We start from the raw sequence: 19,632 nt of genomic DNA on the forward strand, positions 1-19,632 counted from the left end.
ATTTTTATTCCCTACTCCCTGTGAATACGATACCCCACTCACCTGAGAATTTATTACTCGACAAACCCGTGCACTTGCGGGTTACACGCAATGGCAGTTGTCAAATATTTAATGATATTAAATACCATTTATTATTTGCCTAGATAACCTCAAGGTGAGTTTTGGAGAAATTTTATAGAATTTTCTCTCTATCCCCAAGAGTGTCAAGAATTCAAGGTGGGTTTAGTGAAATTTAATAGAATTTTCTTTCTACCTCCAAGAGTGTCATGACCTCAAAGTGGGTTTTGGAGAAATTTTATAATTTTTCTCTCTACCCCCAAGAGTGTCAAGACCTCAAGGTGGGTTTTGGAGAAATTTTATAATTTTTTTCTTTACCCCCAAGAGTGTCAAGACCTCAATGTGGGTTTGGAGAAATTCTATAAATTTTCTCTCTACCCCCAAGAGTGTTTATAGAATTTCTTTCTATCCCCAAGAGTATCAAGAACTCAAGGTAGGTTTTGGAGAAATTTTATAATTTTTCTCTTTACCCCCAAGAGTGTCAAGACCTCAAGGTGGGTTTGGAAAAATTCTATAAATTTTCTCTCTACCCCCATAAGTGTCAAGACCTCAAGGTGGGTTTTGGAGAAATCTTAGAAAAAAAAATTTTACCCCCAAGAGTGTGAAGACCTAAAGATGGGTTTAAAGAGAGTTTTTTTTTATCAAAATTTTTCATGAACTCTTCTTTTCACTCTAATGAATGTCAAGACCTCAAAGTGAGTTCAAAGAAAGTTTTTATAAAGAAATTCATTTTCCACTCCAATGTGTGCCAAAGCCTCAAAGTGAGCTTAAAGAGAGTTTTTATAAAGAACCCTTTTTTCACTCCAATGGGTGTTAGGCCTCAAGGTGAGTTTAAAGAGAGTTTTAAAGTGACCTTGAAAATTATAGAAATACCCCTTATTTCACTAAATCTCTATTTTAGCATTTTAACTCCTCCAATGCGCTTTTGCACATTTGACCTTAAATTCTCTTTCTTTTTTTCTTTTTTTTTTATACCAAGTTTAAGGACTCATGCAACTAAACCTTTTAACATTGTATTTTGTAATAAAACACCCAAACTTTTCATTTTCAACATTTTTTTAATTTTGCACATAAGCCCTTTATATATATATATATATATATATTTCCCTCTTTTTTTTAAAAAAAATAACCCTTAAAATTCTTCCTATTAGTTTCACCGATTAGCCCTAATCTTTGTCTGTTTCACCATCTTCCCTGGCCTGCATTTATTTTTTTTAGAAGACTTCTTGGACTATAATCAATAACATGAATCTCATAGCCTTATCATAACCTATCATAGTTTAGGACAAGGAATTGGACAGACACCATGCCTATAGCAAGGAAAGGCCATATGTTTTCAATGATCAGACTATTGAATTAAACAACTAGTTAAGTTGGAGATGATTCTTTATAACTATTGACATATGGTAGTATATAACAAACGTTCATCATTAAATCTCAAGGATGTTACTGGTCAACATTGACTGATGGCATGCTATCAAACAAGTGCCTATGTCATCCTTGGGCTTATACATTTTTGGGTTAATTTAAGTAGGACAATTTTTTTTGATTTGTTGGTTCATGTTAGTAAGCTCCACCATAATTATTATTATCATATCACTACATCCCTCTAAGATTTCAGAAGAAATATTTGTGAGAAGATAAACAAATTTATAGAGTTGCTTGGGATGGTGGAATGATAATGAAGAGAAAATTTTCACAACAAAAGAAGGCTTGTTGCTTCGTTACTAACAAGATGGGGCATAAAGTAGGGAGAAAAGCAAGGTCCACAAGGAATGTATCCAGAGAAATACTATGCACACATGTCAACACAAGAAGAGCTAGCTATAGGAATGAACATGGAAGCAATATACTCAATCCACTGCATGCATGGAGAATAAAAAAAGGATGTATTAAATGATAAGAGAGATGGGCTTTCATGCACTCATACATGAATCATGCATGTGTTTTATCTCATTGTATTTTTTAACCAGAGAACATCATAACCAAATGACATCATGCATGTCCACAGTATATATTTCTTTTAAAATTCCAGGTCATACCTTTTTGCTGGTAACTGGATCCTTTCTTTTCCCTTCTCAAGCCTCGTCTCCCTTGTTAATCTTGGTCTTTGGCTCTCTTACTTTTTTAAAAGTATATATATATATATCTTTAAATCATTTTTTCCATCATCATTTTTATTATTATTTTTATTATTATTTTTTACCTCCTACTCCTATTTGGAATAGGATAATTAATAACACATTCTTTCTTAATTATCTATTCCTTTTCTCCTACTCTTATTCAAAATAAAAGATAGAGCTTATTATTATTTTTTTTACTTTAATTAGAAATAGGATAATAAATTTCTAATAGAATTAGGAATTAATTTGTAAGTAAAATTGATATTTTTTCAAAAAATAAAAATTATAAACTAGAGAGAGAGAGAGAGAGAGAGAGAGAGAGAGAGAGAGAGGAGGAGGAGGAGGAGGAGGAGATTCATGGTTGTTGGAGGATATGTTTTGAAAATATTTTCAAAAAATTTGAAAACATAACAAAAAAATTATTTCTTATTTGTTTGAAAACATGAGAATTGTTGTCAAATTTTTAAAAACAAAAATAAAATGTCAAACATGTGTATCTTAGTTTTGGTAAAAATCCTACAAGGGTACCAAACTTGGTCAAATATCAATTTGGATACCACACTTTAATTCGTATCTTTTTGGATACCACACTTGAATTTCATTTCGACGGAAGGGCATGATGCCCAAGCGAGTCTTGGCGGCAAAGAAATGCACGATGCCAAAGCGAGGCTTGGTGGCGAAGTAATGCTTGGTGGCATGATAGCGGCGAGAAAGCCAAAAAGAATCATATATTGGAGATCGTCTCCTGCAAGTCGAAAGAGATGATATGCCCTATGTGAAAATATGGAGAAGATGATACTATTATTCTATTTAATTTGGGCTTGGGGGTGAGTATAAACAAAAACTTTTCTAGTATTTATGCTATAAAATGAGGTTTAGATATAAATGTTCTTTTCACATGTAAAAAGTACTTTTATATGAACCAAACACAATAAAACAAGTTTCACTTGTAAAACTACATTACACCTATTTATTGACAACCAAATAACAATCAAACTGCCCTTAAGTAAGACACTATCCTTTGGTCTTGGGTCTTGCAGTGTGAAGATGAAGCAGTTGTTCTCAACGTGGAGAGCTTAAACATATGCATAAAAACCAACGAAGCAAAAGTTACAAATAGAATTTATATAATTTAAGGTTCTACTTACTCTCAACTGACTTTTCTCTTTTTTCTTTTTGTTTTTTATGCTTAAATCCAAACATGATGTAAAAGAATAGTGGGGTAAAAGATCACTTTTGACCAAATTTTTCAATATTTCACAGTGTATAATTTATGTAAATAGGGCATTTTTCAACATTAACTACAAAGCGATATAACTTGTATGAAAATCATGTTGTTGCCTTTTTCTATTATCATTGCTCTCATGGCTTTTTGCAATCAGAATTGTAACTTCACTGTTGCATTATGCCTTTAATTGGGGAAAATATTATTTGTCAGCAATTCATTTCTTTGCTCTTATTAGATTTAACAAATGGGTCAGGTGTACAGTTAAGATTTTATCTTCATTTTTAAGAGTATAAAAACCTTTAATCTGTGTTACATGTGGTCATGTCCCATGAGTATTTATGGTAATGACCCACTTCAATTTTTATAGGCTCGTTTCTATAACTATATTTCAAAATTAAAAATTTGAATTTTTTAATTTTAGTTACAATATTATTATTGCACATATAAACATACAAATCTCAATGTAAACACCATTATATTTAATTCTTGTCTGCAATTGTAAACACATTTATGACAGATGCCAATTAGCATCACGTCATTTATAGAAATAATCCAGAAAACAAATTCTGGATATTACTTTTGCTACACTATCTAAATTCAACATTTTGAGTCGATACCCACAATTTTAAATCCCAACTTTGTTCAAATCTTATAAAGACACATGATTTAAATAGATTTTTCTGCTGAATTAACTAATACTTCATGGAAAGGTTCCACATTAAACAATCAAATTAAAAAAACTTATGGTTCATTTGCTGGACATGATGAGAATGATAAGATATGATAGACAATCATATCCTCCTGGTGTCCTTTGTTTAGTGTGTCAATAGGATATGATAGTTTTATCCTATTGACCACTTTATCATACCGGAAATATAATAATAAATCCTATGGGAGAGTCAGAATAGAAACAAGTAGGATATGATAAAAAAATAAATTTATCTTTTTAACGAATTTTTTGGGTTGTCTCCCTTATCTAGGGTTTCATTGTTTTTTTTTTTTTTTATCATTTAAATACGATAGTTTGGACAAAAAACTTGTCAATAACTAGATAAAACACTATTTTCACTATTTTAAGTAAGATTTTACGCATTTAGAGTGGTTAAAAGATTTCTCCGTCAATCTTCGTGTTGAGCAAATTATTTTTCATCTAAATATATTTTTTAATCATGTCACTACAAGAAAGTTATTATTTAAAAACAGAATATTAGAAACGGAATTTATTCTGTTTGTACTTGCAACGGATTAGCAACGAAATAACAATCGTTTTAAATATGATTTTAATAACAACGGCTTCCAAACGGACATTTAAAAAAATGATTTATTAAAATTTTAAAAACTATCCGTTTCCAATCCGTTTCTACTAGAAGGGACTAGAAACGGATTTAAAAATTAATATTTTATTTAAATATTATTAAATATTTGAAAAGATCCGTTTCTACTTCGTTTCTAATAGAAAGGGAATAGAAACGGATGTAAAAATTAATATTTTATTTAAATATTATTAAATATTAGAAAATATCCGTTCCTAATCCATTTCTAATAGACAAAGACTAGAAACGGATCTAAAAATAAATATTTTATTTAAATATTATTAAATATTAAAAATATCCGTTTCGAATCCGTTTCTAATAGAAAAGGACTAGAAACGGATGTAAAAATTAATATTTTATTTAAATATTATTAAATAGTAATTTCATTATAATAATTAAAAAAATAATTAAAATAAAATAATAATAAAAAAAAACATACCCGTTGGGATTCGCTTGAGCCCCAACCGTAGATCAAACCCTGCCTTGTGCTCCAACCCAACTTCCTCTCCTTCGGCGTCACCATTGCCGGCGAAGCCACGGCCGGTGCTGCTGCCGACGTTCCCGCACGGGCTTTTTCTCGATTAGGCTTCTTATCGCCGATCCCTTGAGCTTCCCAACGCCGTCAAGCTTGAAGCCCTTCGCCAAGAGAACACCGTGCTCCGCATCGCTAAGAACGACCTTGCCAAATTCCTCTCCAAAATCCATAACGGCTGAGCCATCAGGTGATAACCTTTTAATATGCTTGCATGATCTCCACTACCATGATCTGGATTGTTTACATTGGGCCGGCTGAATATCTAATGAAATTTGAAATAGCCTAAAATTTGAGTTCAATTTTGATGCAATTCCTCTTTTGATGGCTCTATTTTGATGGCTTGTTGTTTAGGGACGACACAGAGCCAACTTGTTCAAGTCTTATTTATTCATGGATGTAATTTTTGTGCTGTTTTTTGTTGTGTAAATGGTTTAGATCTTGTGTGAAAATTACTTGCTAGTTTTCTTAGTTTCTTGACACTGTAATATTTAGGTTTCTCTCTTGATCTCAATTCCCCAAATTATTAATGGTAACATATATGTGCAATTTTTTTTATTAATTCCTCATCGATATGTTGTGGAGTTCAATAAATTCATAGTTCAAGATACTAAACTTCATCCTTTTTTGACACTAGCTACGGTACTTGTTATGGGTGAGAAAACCCTTGTATGAAATCTTATTCATTGTATCGGATTAGAGATTGTAGTCGTGTTTGGAATTATGCCAAACAATGAATTCTCCTTCTATTTACGGATATTTGGATTGAAATGCTAAAGATTCTGATGCTCGTACATCTGTTGTTATCAATTTTTTTTTTTTTGGATTTTATTGAACTAGAAGAATGCTATTCATGGGAATTGAGTTCTTGCACAAAATTCAGCAATGGTGAGTAAATAAACCCTCTTACGAGTTTTTAGAAGTCCTTTTGTATTCACTTACCTTTTTGATTATGATTGTTGGACCACGACAGTTAATGAGCTTGCCTTATTGTTGCTTATCTTTGGTTGAAGTATTTTGTTTATATTTTATATCAGGCCTGACCTATTTGAGATACAGAGTAGTATAGCTGGTTTTATAGTTGTTGTTGTGTATAGGAAAAGTTCTTTTGGTATTTACTACTTGTTGTATTGAAAGAATCTCTTATTATGTCAACTGTTTCTATACTTAAACTTTTATTGTTAACCAACTTAAGGGCTATAATGTTGATGGCTCAAGGCAATGATTGTTCGTTCTTTTCATAGTAGGTTAGATCTTCTGATGTAATTCATTGGGAAAGTATGCTTTATCACTCCCTTCTCAGAAGCATTTCATAACAAGGATGCATGATAGCTTGAACCACCCTGCCTCTTCATAAAATCAATAGTTCTCTCTTCACCACCTAAATAGGAGGAGCTAAATTAAAATTAGGAAAAACCAGTGAGAAATATGGAGATAGATATCTGCATGATGGACTGTTGACAAAAGAATATCGCATAAAGCAAAATATTCCAGAAAAAATAAACTCAGGTGCAACTTGTCATAAGCAGATGACAGACCAATGTGAGCGTCAAATGTGACTGCTAACAATCACATTCAGAATTTACAAGGAAGCTAACAGTTCAATAATAGCATACAACAATAATAACTTGATAGGTAAAGCACAAGGGATTCTTTAATGTCAGATGAATCAAGACATTAAAATATCTCTAAATGTTTATCAAGGAACTTTTCTCTGTAGACAGACAATAGTAGAAACAAGATTTTAGAGCATCTTCTAAAAGTTTTTAGCTTTATAAGAACACGGACATAATGAGTAAATTTCTCGCAAATATCAGTTAACTAAAACATTTCACAAGTAAAATACACTAGTAGCACCAAATACAATTCAAGAGAAAATTATGATCTAGAACATTTTCCAATCAAAATTATTCCTGCACCTACAACCAGCTTTGTCAAAGAAACACTCAAAAAAAGTTCATTCAAGACCACATACCATGCACGCTACAAGGTATCTCCCAAAGCAACACATTGCAAAAGCCTCATAGGAATCACGAAGTATTCCACAATCAACACTTATTGAAGTATTCCACAATCACGAAGTGTTACATACTGAATATCTGTTTGTTTGAATTTTTATTTCACATCATGAGACATATCTGTTTGTTTGAATTTTTATTTCACTATTGTTCCTTGTCTCAGATGATTTGGTTCTGAACAGCAAACAATATTTTCTTTATTGTAATACTACACACTGAATATCTGTTTGTTTGAATATTTATTTCACATCATGGAAACATTCAGATCAACGGTAGAACTGCCTATTCATTGTCAGACATGTGGTTTTGGTTCAATTATACATATATACGGAAATATATTTTTCACTTCTAGAAGCTGTTTACCAATCAACAAGGCTTTAACTTTCATTGTTGTTTCAGAGAAGCATAATATATGCACAAGTGGACTCTACTCTACGAATAATTCGGGATACATCAGAGGTATAATGATCTAAAAAGCCGTTGCTACATTTTATACATTACCAATAATTTCTTTGTTGTTGTTGTTGCAGCTTGTCCAGTCTTTTGCTGCAGAGCATCTCAAAACTCCTCTTGGTGAACCAGTGAAAGGCTCGAAAAACAAGTCCAACACTGAGCTTTGGCTGGAAAAATTCTATAATAAAATAACCAACTTGCCAGAGCCTTTCCTTCATGAGTTAGTAGAATACTTAGAAGAATATCTAGATGTAAGTACCTCCTTGGTTAACACCATTAATGAGAATATCTAGATTACATCATTAACATTTACTGATTATGTAATTATAATCAATGTTTAGTGGCATCATGACGTTTTCGACTTGTCTTTGATGTTAATTCAAAGTAAAACATGATGGTTTTGTTAGGTGAGATTGAAAGTACAAGCTAATGATTCTATGATTAGATTAACTAAACCTACTTGTCTTCTCCTTCTTTTATGTTTTATGTTTTATGTTTTTATCTTCTTTAATGTAATGATTAAGAGGGATCTATTTGTCTGATACTTGGATTCTTATTTGATGGTCATAGAACAAGAAAACACTTTGTTTAAACTTAATGATTATGTTTTATTTAATTAATATAATAAAAATAATATTAAACTTATGAGTTTTTTTTTCCGGTCTTTTTCTCTGAATGTTTGAACATAATCTTTGTCTGCCTTTGCTCTGAATGTTTTCACATTATGAATGGAATGATGGATGATGACATGAGGGCAAGAACATGTTTCTCATTTAATTTGCATCAAATTACTTATGCTGTTGAATTGAAAGAAAGCTTTGCTATTTTTTCTGTGTGAAGACTTCAATATATGTATTTGTATATGGTTTTCATTGTTTTGGTTTTTTTTAGTGTTTATGTTTTATTTATTAATAGGGAGTTGTGTGCTGATTGTGGTTTTATTTCTTATCTTTTGGATCTTTTTTTGTGGAGATTGTTGTTGATTTCTGTTTTTAGAGTATCAAGATCAAATTCAAAAAAAAAAAATTAAGAGATTGTTATGATTTGAGTTTCTATTTATAAAGTTCTTCCTTTGTTCATCTGTGTTTGTAACCCAGAAATGAACTCTTTTTCTTTTTTTTGCTGAATGATATTACTCTTCATCCATGATTTAGACGTTAGATTCAAAAAAGTCTTATTTTGGATGAGCCTTGAAAATAATATGATGGTTTTTCCATGAAAGGTTAACTCAGTTTTGAAAAACCATTGAACAATTCTTTGCTTTTTTTTCTTCTGTCATTTTGATGACTTCTGGACAAAATAATAAGTCGGCTTATGTATTATATTACATAGGAATTAGACTTCTAATGTTTTTCATATTTTTTAAACTATATCTTCGTTTTGCTAAAAAATAATTGATAAAATTATATGCTATGTGATTACACTGATTTGAATGACTGTGTTCCAATGGAACAATTTCAAACAAAAATATATTTCATCACCCTATTTTTTTTTACTTTTTATTTAATGTCGATTTAGTGATTTCTGTCGAAAGTGGAGTAAAAGCTATTGAAGTTCTCGGATTAAATGAAGGCAAAGATTGTTCATTATTGTTTTTGCTTGGTTGGTTATCATCAACTGGCTTTTGTTGACCTAGTTGAGGTTATGCTTTTTTTTTAGCTCCTACTCTTGAATAGTTAATGATTGATTGTGAAATTAACTTTATGGATGGAATTGTAGATTTGTGACATGTCATACGTTAGCTTTGCTGCTTGTGTAATATTTGAGAGACTCTTTTGTAATAATTTATCCAGTGCGCTATTTCCTTTCCTATTTTTTATCTTATTCTATTAAAAAAATTAGAGAAAACCTTCCATTAGAATAGAAAATAAATTGAATTAATTAATTCAAAATAAAACTAAATATGTTAACATTCATTTCAATTTATTTTAAAACCAAATAAAGTTAATATTTTTTTAATTGGTGATTTAATTAGAACAACAAAATAATCCTTTTTGAAAATTAATCACAATATCATAATTTTTTAAAATTACCATAATATAAGATATTTTTAAAATTTTTAATTTTTTAAATACCATATTTAATAGATAAATACATTTAAATAAAATTGTGTTAACCCAAAACTGCGTTAATTCACAGAACGCGGGGTTAGAGTTGAACAAAACACATTTTCAAAAATAGTTAATTTTCATTCAACAATATACATAATGATTAATTTATAAACTATACACATATAATTAGCCTTCAAATGTTTTGGAGGAACAAACTTAAAATTTATATTAAATATGATATTAATAATTAAAATTTTTAATTGAACTTACTAATTTACAAAATAAAAATTTATTAGATCTTAAAAAGAACTGGCAAAATTAATAATATACACCTTCAAAACTGCCAAAATTATAACAAGCTGATGCAAGGAATATGCTTAATACTAACATCATAATACTTTCCAAAGAAATATTAAAAAAAAATCGACCTTTTATCTTAAATTAAGGTAGCAGTTAGAATATATTTCTCATGAAAGCACGAACTAAAAAAAAAATGTAAACAGGGAAAAAGTAACAAGAAGCTCACTGAATAAGAGCAGCCAGTGTCGCAAGAACTGTTACAAAATTTATATCTGCCATCAAAACGAGATGCTCTGTCATTGATCACAAACATCAGAGCATCAGATACCAAATGGCAAAATCTCAAAAAAAAAAAAATAAATAAATAAATAAACAAAAAAACCACTTAAAAAATCAAAATTAGTTATGCAATCTCAGCCGAAAGATGGTGATTGATTTGATAGCATAATCACTGCAGCAACTCAGCAATCTATAAATCTTCATCACTGATTGCATATGAGATTCAAAACGCCAAAAACAAGTAAATAAATAAATAAATAAAAAGAGAAGTTGGGAAGGGAGATCAGATGGTAGTGCATGTATAAGGGGTATTCATCATCAAAACTTTCAGAGAAATTTCTATGGATTGAAGATCATCATTTCTCCCCATTCAAACAATGAAAATCCGGAGAAAAAAAAAACAAATGAGATGAAACACTAAAAGAGGAATCAGATAGATAAACTTGTCAATCAGCATCATCCATTGAAAACAATGGATCCTATGACTGGGGCGACATAACCTATCATCACTTTCCAGGAGATTGCTTCATGTACAATAGAAAAATAGACATTGGAACTATTGGGAGGAAGAAGATGAGCGGAAGACAAATAGGAGGCTGAGAAAGGAACTTCAGAGAGGGACTAATATTTATAAAGCGATTTTTAGGGTTTCTTTAGACAGGTTGGGCTCGACCTGTTTGATGAAATCCGGCCCAATTAATAAGGCCAGTCGCCACAAAGGAGTGATTCGAGCCTGAGGAAAGATTATTTTTCCTCTGTACTCGCTCATCTTAATTTGATTAAAATAACTGATTTACTTTTTATTTATATAATTTTTTTATAATGTTAGTAAATATAAAATAGGGATTTTTAGCGTTTGTGTTACATATATCACATGTTCAACAAAAAATACTATGAACCAAAAGTGGAAGGATAGAAGTCTTTGAAGGTGTGTTTGGATGCAAGGGTTGATCTCTCTTGTGGCATGTGCATGACTATGTTTGGGCATGCACTAAGGGCTTGCTTGAATGGAGGTATAAGAAGGTTTCATAAAGTAAAGTAAGGTAAGGTAAAAAGAAGTTTTAAACCTTTCATTGCTTGGGATAAGGTAAGGTAAATAAAGGTTTTGAAATCTTGTTGTGTTTGGTTTGAAGGTAATTGGAGGTAAGGTTATATAGTAATATTACTAAATTACCCTTAGGATGAAAGACAAAAAATTGTAACTTTATTTACAATTACATGAAACTTATACATCATTCACTTCATTGTTTATATAAATCTCACCTTTAATTATTACTATATTAATTAATATTATTAATTAATATAATAATATTAATTATTATATTTATTATGTTATTTAATATTATTATTAATTAATTTATATTAAATAATATAATAATATAAACTAATATAAACTAATATAATAATTATTATAAATATTATTATTAATAATATTAATTAATAATATTATTAATTAATATAATTTAATAATATAATAATATTAACTAATATAATTAATATAATAATTATTATAATAATTATTATTAATAATAATATTAATTAATACAATTATAAAATTAATATTATATAATAATATTAATAATGATATTAATTAATATAACAATATTAATTTGTATAATTGAATAATATAATAATATTCATTAATAGTATTATATTATTAATTAATCAAATATCTTGTAATTTTTGTAAATGAGTATGGGCATTTTGGTCAATAAAAAAATATTGGTACTCAAAACCTCCATAACCCTCCAATTTGGAGGGTTGAGAAATGAGAGAAAAGTGGAGGTTTTGAAACCTCCATTAACCCCTCTCAACCCTTACCTCCCCCTAAAACCTCCTACCCAAGTATGGGTTTTTAAAAACCCTTCCCTTACTTTACCCCCAAAAACCTCAAACCAAGCAAACCCTAAGACTTTATTTGATTGGGGGAGTGGGAAGGGATGAGGGGGTGCTTGGGGGTGTAGTTGTTGTTTGGTTGGGGGAGTGAAAGGGGGTGAGCGGGGTGTCTCACCCCTCTTCACCCTTTATAACCCACTCCCCTAAATTGGGGTATTTTGGGGGAGTGAGTGTTTGTTATTTTTTTTATTTATTAAATAATATAAAATACTAATACTATCTTTCATTTATTTTTATAATTCTCATTATATTCTCATTTATTAAAAACCCTATATTTTTAATGTGTCAATTAAAGATTAATAATAATATTTTTTAATAATAATAATAATAGAAAAAGATAAACAAATATATAAAATTGAATAATTATAGTATTAATTTTAAAATAATATTATTATTTGTATAATAATATTATTGCACAAATAATATTATCAGTAATATTAATATTAATATTACAAAGTTCGTACAAAATAATCTTAGATACGTATAAAAAATTATTATGATCAATTTTATATAAAAAAAAGGCAAATTAGTAAAATATACATTAAATCTCTCCTCACTCCTTCCACACTCCTCCATTGAACCAAACATACAATTTTTTTCAAACGTTCTCTTCCCCTCCTTCCCCTTTTCTTTGAACCAAACAAGGGGAAAGGGCATGGGAAAAGAATGAGGGAGGAGTGCATGCCTCTCAAACACTTCATGCTCATCCCCTCATTTTGGGGGGATTCCCCCTTGAACCAAACATAAAATTTTTTCAAACCCTTCTTTTTTCTTTTTCTTGAGCTTCACTTGAGCACCCTTTTTCTTTGTAAGATGTGATTCACATTGGAACATGGAACTAACACTTTGACAGCAGCGACCACATCACTCCCTCGGGCTCGAGAAAGTCTCTCAAACTTCTCTCCAATTTTATTTATGTCCTCAATTTATTTCTCCATACATGCATTTGTACATTGAGGATAATGTATGGTTTTAGTGTGAGGGAAGTTTTACTTTTGTATTCATTGTGATGAGGCATGACTTATGATGATCTATGATTATGTTGGTTGGAATTTCTAAGTCTAGGGGGGCACTAGTGTGTTAGTTTTATTTTTATTGAGTATTTTCACTCTTATCTTTCAAACCCCCCATTCTTTCTCAGCTTACTCTAATTGTGGAGCCACTTGTACTTAGGAGGAAACTCTATCTAAATGACCATGATTGTTCTATGTTTTGTGTAAAAAAGGAAAAAGCTGGAAAGTCTGATTCCTTGAGGATGCCCTACCGGTTCTTTGTAAAGACATTGTAAAAGATGGTAGAATGAGCTATCGCCCTAGAAGAGTGAAAACCGCTCTTGAGTAATTAAATTTTGGGTATTACAAGTGTACACTTGATGATCTACATGGAGAAAAGGCTATTTCTAGGGTGAATGAAGCTACTACCCATTTAGTATAGTTTAGAATAAGGTTGTTGTTAGCTAAGTTCATGCAACAATGCATGGGGCACATAATTTAGGGTAGTCACACATGCACACACGGGGAGTACAGGGTAAGGGTGAAACTTGTCATTTTTGATCAATTGAACACGCTTTAGCCACTGATTTTCCTCTGCACTTTTGAAATTCCTATTACTAAGATCAAAGGTCATACACTCATCTTCTTTCTTATGTGTCAATGTGTTTTGCTTGAGGACAAGCAAATGTTCAAGTGTGGGGACATTTGATGAGTGCATTTCAATTAGATATTTTTATACCCTTTTCATATATTTAGCTTGTATTTAAGTATTTATTTGTTGTATTCAAAGCTATGATGGGTATTATTGTTTAATTATACAAGAAAATAGGTTCTTGGGCAAAAGAACAAGATTCGGCACAAATGTAGTGTGAAAAAAAGTCAAAATACAATGTTTTAGGTGAAGCATGGGCCAAACATGGGCGTGCTTCACACACATGCAAATCTCTGGAATTCCTCATCAGACGAAGCACCGATGTTGTAGCATAAAACACTGTAATTAAGTTAGTATAGTAAATCACTGTAGCACAAGTTGGAGAAAAAGCACGGTTTCGGTACCCAGATCACGGGTGTGCTTTTGGAGAGCACGGACCAAGCATGCCCGAGCTTAAGCCATGGAAATCTCTGATTTAAAGAAATTGAAAAGCATGGTCCTGTTTTAGAAAACATGGGCTATGCACGCCGGTGCTTATGGCGTGTTAAGCTCTAAAAGTCCTTTTAAGCCAGATCTAGGTAATTTTTTAGGGAATCTTTTCTTCTTCTTCTTGGAGCAGCTGTTAAGATCTTACCCTACGTATTTCTTGGGCTAGAGTGAAGCTATCGTGCAAGAGCGTGAGTGGAGCGGAGTGGTTTGAGAGGCAAGAGGGGAGTCTTTCATGCCTTCAATTTCTTTTGTTTCATTAATCTTGTATAGATTTGTAAAACTATGAGGGGCTAACCATTCTCCATTTGCTTCAGATCTATGAACTTGGATGTTTGTGTGTTATGTTGACTTACTCTTTTGCTTTGGCTATGGAGTTCTATTGTTGTTCCTATGTTAAACCTTGTGTTTCATAACTTGGGGTGTATGATTTGCGTAGTTATAGTTGTAAAACTTGACGTGTGTTGATTTCTGTTGTTGTAGTTGCCTTCATGAGATTGCAAAACTCGGCATGCATGATTCCAGTAGTTACAATTGTAAAACTCGATGTATTTGAGTGTCATAGATGGAACATTGCTTGTAGAGCATACATAGGAATCGTAGGATGTACCTGATAGTCATTGTAGAAGAGTCTATACACATTTCTCAAGGGGATTAGTCTGGGGCATTGTTCTATCTCTCTGTTTCTCACCTAGTTCATTTCCAGCACATACCTATCATCCTTCCTCCTTTTAGGTCATCTAGTTTTTATCTTTCCTTTGAATTTATAATTGGCTAGAGATTAGAAGATCAATTAGTACTAGGAGTTCTAGTCTCTATGGTTTGACAACCCTTGCTATGATCCGTGCACTTGTAGAGAGTAACCATTAGAAATCCTTTTATGCAACATATGTACTATATGTGTATAATATAATAGTCAGTCAAAATTACATGGTCTACTTTTCCAAAACAGGTTACTACCATTAATTTAAATGCTATTATAGTATTGATTCAAATTTTTTAGAGGATAATTGCAATCATCTAGTACAGAGAATTATAACTGATATAAATTGGCTTTGTCATTCCTCTCATTGTCCTTGATCTTAATTCCATCAGCTTTCATGATCGATGACTCTCCCCTGTGGCAAGCGTACACCAGTATCTGTTCTAGGTATAATATTTCTACCAGCATTACGTTTAGCTCCTTGTGCTTTAGAATTTGCTCCACATAGCTTACCATAAAAATAAGACAATTGATGGTGCCTGATTCCTGTTGTGGGTAGGAGTGATCATGCTCTAATGGAAGATCTTTAAGCATGTTTCATCCTATCTTGATTTCTAAGCACATTTCAAAGAGAGCCTCTTGCAATGACATGATTTCTCATTGATGAATAGCCAATGAGATTATTAATCTTATAAAGCTACAAGAGATACATACAATGTTTCTCGTGTCAGTGTAATATGTGTGTAACTGGAGGAAGGAGTAATAGACATATTTCATGTTGTGCTTATCCAAGAGAAGGAGGTTATAGTAGTTACTAAGTACAATTGACATCAAAAAAATTTTAGCTCTGATGAAGACAAATATCCCATCCTCTACCATACAAAGTGCTTGATCCATGATAAACTCCATCTTTTATATTGCATGTCATGCCCCGAACCCAGCTCTATGGACCCGGGACGCCGACAAACGGCCGTACACCTACAAGGCAATCCCTTATTCTCTTTATATCAAATAGCCATATCAAGCAATTTCCAATACAATGCAATCCTACAAGATCAAATCACAAATTTTAACCAAAGCAAAAATATATTTTCCCTCAATTCAAATTGTCAAAAAAAAAATGATTAGAGTTGAGTTCTTGTATTGTTATACATTGAAGCATAAGTATTGTGACTTTCAAGATTTTGATTTGAGTTGCCTGAAAGTTTGTCCAAATTCAGAGACTATAGATATAGAATTTGGGGAAGTTTAAAACTAGAGAATTGTGGCATTTATCCATAGCTATCTACCTGTGAAATTTTGAATTTATTAGATGTATATCCTAAGAGATATTCTCTTATAATTGGGTCTACTCTGGATATTACTGTTATGCAGGACTTGAAGATTAAATGGTATTTTTCAGGATTGTAGAGGAAGATTTAGCCAAAGTGCATTATAGAGAACTTGTTCAATATGGTCTTAACTACTTTTTTGTAAAATATTTCTACAATTGGATGTGTATTTTGTAAGATATTCATAATCTTGTAAGACTAACTTAGAATATAAATGTGCTGAATTGGGTGAGATTTATATTGATGTCATAATTTGAGAAAAACTAAGAATATTATGGAACTTGGTCACATTGTATCTTGGTGGGTCTAAATCTTTTGGAAATAGGAATCATGAGGTTTGGCAAGTTTAAGTACTGCTATAATATCCATTTGAGGAAAAAAAATTGAAATCAAGCAAATTTATGGTTTGTGAATACTTGATGATTGCTAATGTAATGATAAATTTATTGCATTGTTGATGTTAGTAAGGTAAAAGATATTTATTGAGCTGGGAAATTTTTGTCAAGGCTACTTGTTTCCAAAATGAGTAATGTTTTCTGTTCCTATTTATATATAGTGAAGTTTTGACTTATGATTTTTTGTTGGTTCTATTAGCCATTTGATCTCCAGTTAATGAGGAAAAATTATGAGTGCCCAGATATTGTTGGACTTGAGTATGTGCATAATTTTAATGTTATCCATTTTTTCATAAATGCTTTTTGGTTGTAAAATTAAATATATGATAATCATGTCTTGTGATTTAGTAGGCAACATGTATTTCCAGTGGATGAGAAAGAAACTGATGACATTTTAGTATTTTCTAACTTGTTTGATTTAGTCATCACATCCATGGAGTGATACAGGGATTGGGAATTTTAATTGAGGTTTGTTGGATTGCAATGATGGTAATGTATTTGCGGTTTTAAATTCTTTTGAAGTCAGATGATAACAAACACATGATAATATATGCTCAGAATGATGTTTAATAGAGGATGTCCAAGGGTATTGAATTCTATATTATGTTTGACATGAGTTTGAGACAAACCAAAGATTGGTTTATTTTTTATTTGTTGTGACCATCGCCCTTAGAAATATCATTAGTCAAGTTTTACTTGAATCCGTTTGTCTTTGAATTTTATCAGCTAATTCGATGATGCTCGAACTTTTTCATAGTCTGAATCTTACTGGAAGTCTGCTTCAATGGTTAAAGTTTGAGTTTAGAGAACTAAACTCTTTTAAAGGAGGGGAGATTGTGAGCCCCACCCCTTAATCAAATCCTAGCCATTGCTTTTATCTTTTAATCCTAGCCGTTGGTTTTACTTTTAATCTTAGCCATTGATTTTGGTTATGTTTAGTTTCAAAACCCTAGCCGTCTCTTCAGCTTCTTCGGTTTTAGATCACCGTTTAGGTAAAAGAGAGAGAGAGAGAGAGAGAGAGACTTGCCTCATCTCTTTCTCTTCCTTTTTGCGGGTGATGTCGGCGATGAGGACGGGAGAAGGGTTTCATCGTCATGGTTTTCGTTTCACTGTTATTGTTGAGGTAAGGTTCCGAGTTATTTTGTTATTTCTCTTTCTTATGCTTGTTTGTGACGTGTTACTAGTTAGGGTGGTGAGAATTGATTTGATTTTAATTTGAGGATAAAATTCAGAAAGTTCATGTTAGCACAGTAGAGATCTCTAATTTATTTCGAAGATCTAGAGATGAAATTTGGAAGAGATCAAAATAGAAAAATTGTAGACCGAGATCGTTTTTAGCTTGCTACCAAATTTCAGAATTTTTGGAGTAGTATCCTGCAAATTATAAATTTTTAGACGCAGGAGACGCGGACAGGATTTCTGTTCAGCCCTTGAACAGTTTTTGATTATTTTCATAATTGTAAGTTCTGTTTTAGATTTATATTTATATAAAAAATTTATATAGGACGATGTTGTATTTGACTCTACAAAATTTCAGAATTTTTAACCATGTAAATTGTGAGATATGATCAGATTTCTATAGGTGTGCTCAATACTATTTCTGCAGAGAACATAAGGATTGCTTAGACAATTTGATGGTCTTGTATATGGAATTTGGAGAAGAGTAATATAACAAAGTTATATAGTTTGATGTTACCTAAGTACCTGCAAAATTTTAGATTTTATGCATCTGTAGTTTGTGAGATATAGCCCTATTGGTATAAGTGTCTAGGATGATATTTCTGTGCATAGCCCGAAGTATTATGGCCATTTTTGATGATCATGAAGATTGAATTGGATAAGGTAAAAAAAAAATAGGAAAGTTTTTCATTTCTAAGTTATCTGATTGTCAGTAAGATTGTATTACTTTTGAAGTTATATGTTGTGAGATATTTTTTATTGGAATAGGCATGTCTGAAAATGTTGGTTTACATAATTATGATTTTTAATACTAGTTGCTTAAATTATGTACGTCTCAAATCATTGTGAGGTTTGGATATGTTTTAGATGAAGATGCCTAGTTTTCTCAGAAGTTTGAAATTTTTGATTTGGGTTAGAATTTGCAAAGCTACGCTGATTTTAATCTTAAGGTTTGTAGGGGAATTGGTTATTGGTCTTGACCTTGGTAATTTTGTTAGTGTTTGATTTGTTTTTGCATTCGTGTGAATTTTAGAATTTGTTTACTTGTAATTCTGATGGGTTAGTCCCAAATTAGGACTTCTTGAGAAATACTCGATTGGTGTAAGAATTCAAAAATCTGGCTTTTAATCAGGTAAGTATCCTACATATAAATCATATTATATGTATATACTTTAGTTTTCTGAACATCTGAAAAATTTTGAGAAAAATAATGATTTTATGTATTTATTTATATTTTGAATTATTTATTTATTATTATTTTTGGAATTCTTTAAATTATTTTAAAGTTACAGCTAATGATATTTTATTTTGGATTAGAATTATCTGAAAGGTTTAAATAATTTATTTACATTTGGATTACTTAATTTTTGAATTCCATATATTTATATACTTTCTGATTAATTACTATTGTGTTTTTCTTTATTATCTATTCATGTTTGGATTCAATTAACTGGATTATTTTGATATGATAAAAATGGGATCATGTGACTGCAAATTACTTGCATTTTGCCCAGTATGAATTTTGATAGTTTATTGTTTTGTGAACATGAAATATTTTGACAAAGTACTCGTAGTCCCCAAACTAACTTTGCAATAACCCTGTCACTGGGGGTTAAACACTGACCGTGTCGATATGTACTCTGA

The 19,632-nt window shown here is 31.2% G+C and overlaps 1 long non-coding RNA gene and 4 other non-coding genes across 5 annotated transcripts; 1 reads left to right on the plus strand and 4 right to left on the minus strand.

Annotated features, from left to right (window-relative positions):
- The first annotated feature begins 5,185 nt into the window (after nt 1-5,185).
- LOC120270106 lies at nt 5,186-8,266 on the plus strand. The gene is made up of 3 exons (XR_005539557.1): nt 5,186-5,443; nt 7,671-7,730; nt 7,802-8,266. It is a non-coding gene; the product is annotated as an uncharacterized LOC120270106 (long non-coding RNA).
- Nucleotides 8,267-10,266: 2,000 nt separating this feature from the next.
- On the minus strand, nt 10,267-10,415 carry LOC120271412. The gene has a single exon (XR_005540020.1). It is a non-coding gene; the product is annotated as a small nucleolar RNA F1/F2/snoR5a (small nucleolar RNA).
- A 66-nt stretch (nt 10,416-10,481) lies between these two features.
- LOC120271397 lies at nt 10,482-10,569 on the minus strand. Its single transcript, XR_005540007.1, has one exon. It is a non-coding gene; the product is annotated as a small nucleolar RNA Z196/R39/R59 family (small nucleolar RNA).
- Nucleotides 10,570-10,631: 62 nt separating this feature from the next.
- Nucleotides 10,632-10,721, minus strand: LOC120271396. Its single transcript, XR_005540006.1, has one exon. It is a non-coding gene; the product is annotated as a small nucleolar RNA Z195/SNORD33/SNORD32 family (small nucleolar RNA).
- A 59-nt stretch (nt 10,722-10,780) lies between these two features.
- On the minus strand, nt 10,781-10,868 carry LOC120271414. The gene has a single exon (XR_005540022.1). It is a non-coding gene; the product is annotated as a small nucleolar RNA U31b (small nucleolar RNA).
- Nucleotides 10,869-19,632: the final 8,764 nt, after the last annotated feature.

This window comes from Dioscorea cayenensis, chromosome 10, assembly GCF_009730915.1.
Source record: "Dioscorea cayenensis subsp. rotundata cultivar TDr96_F1 chromosome 10, TDr96_F1_v2_PseudoChromosome.rev07_lg8_w22 25.fasta, whole genome shotgun sequence".
Lineage (NCBI taxonomy): Eukaryota > Viridiplantae > Streptophyta > Magnoliopsida > Dioscoreales > Dioscoreaceae > Dioscorea > Dioscorea cayenensis.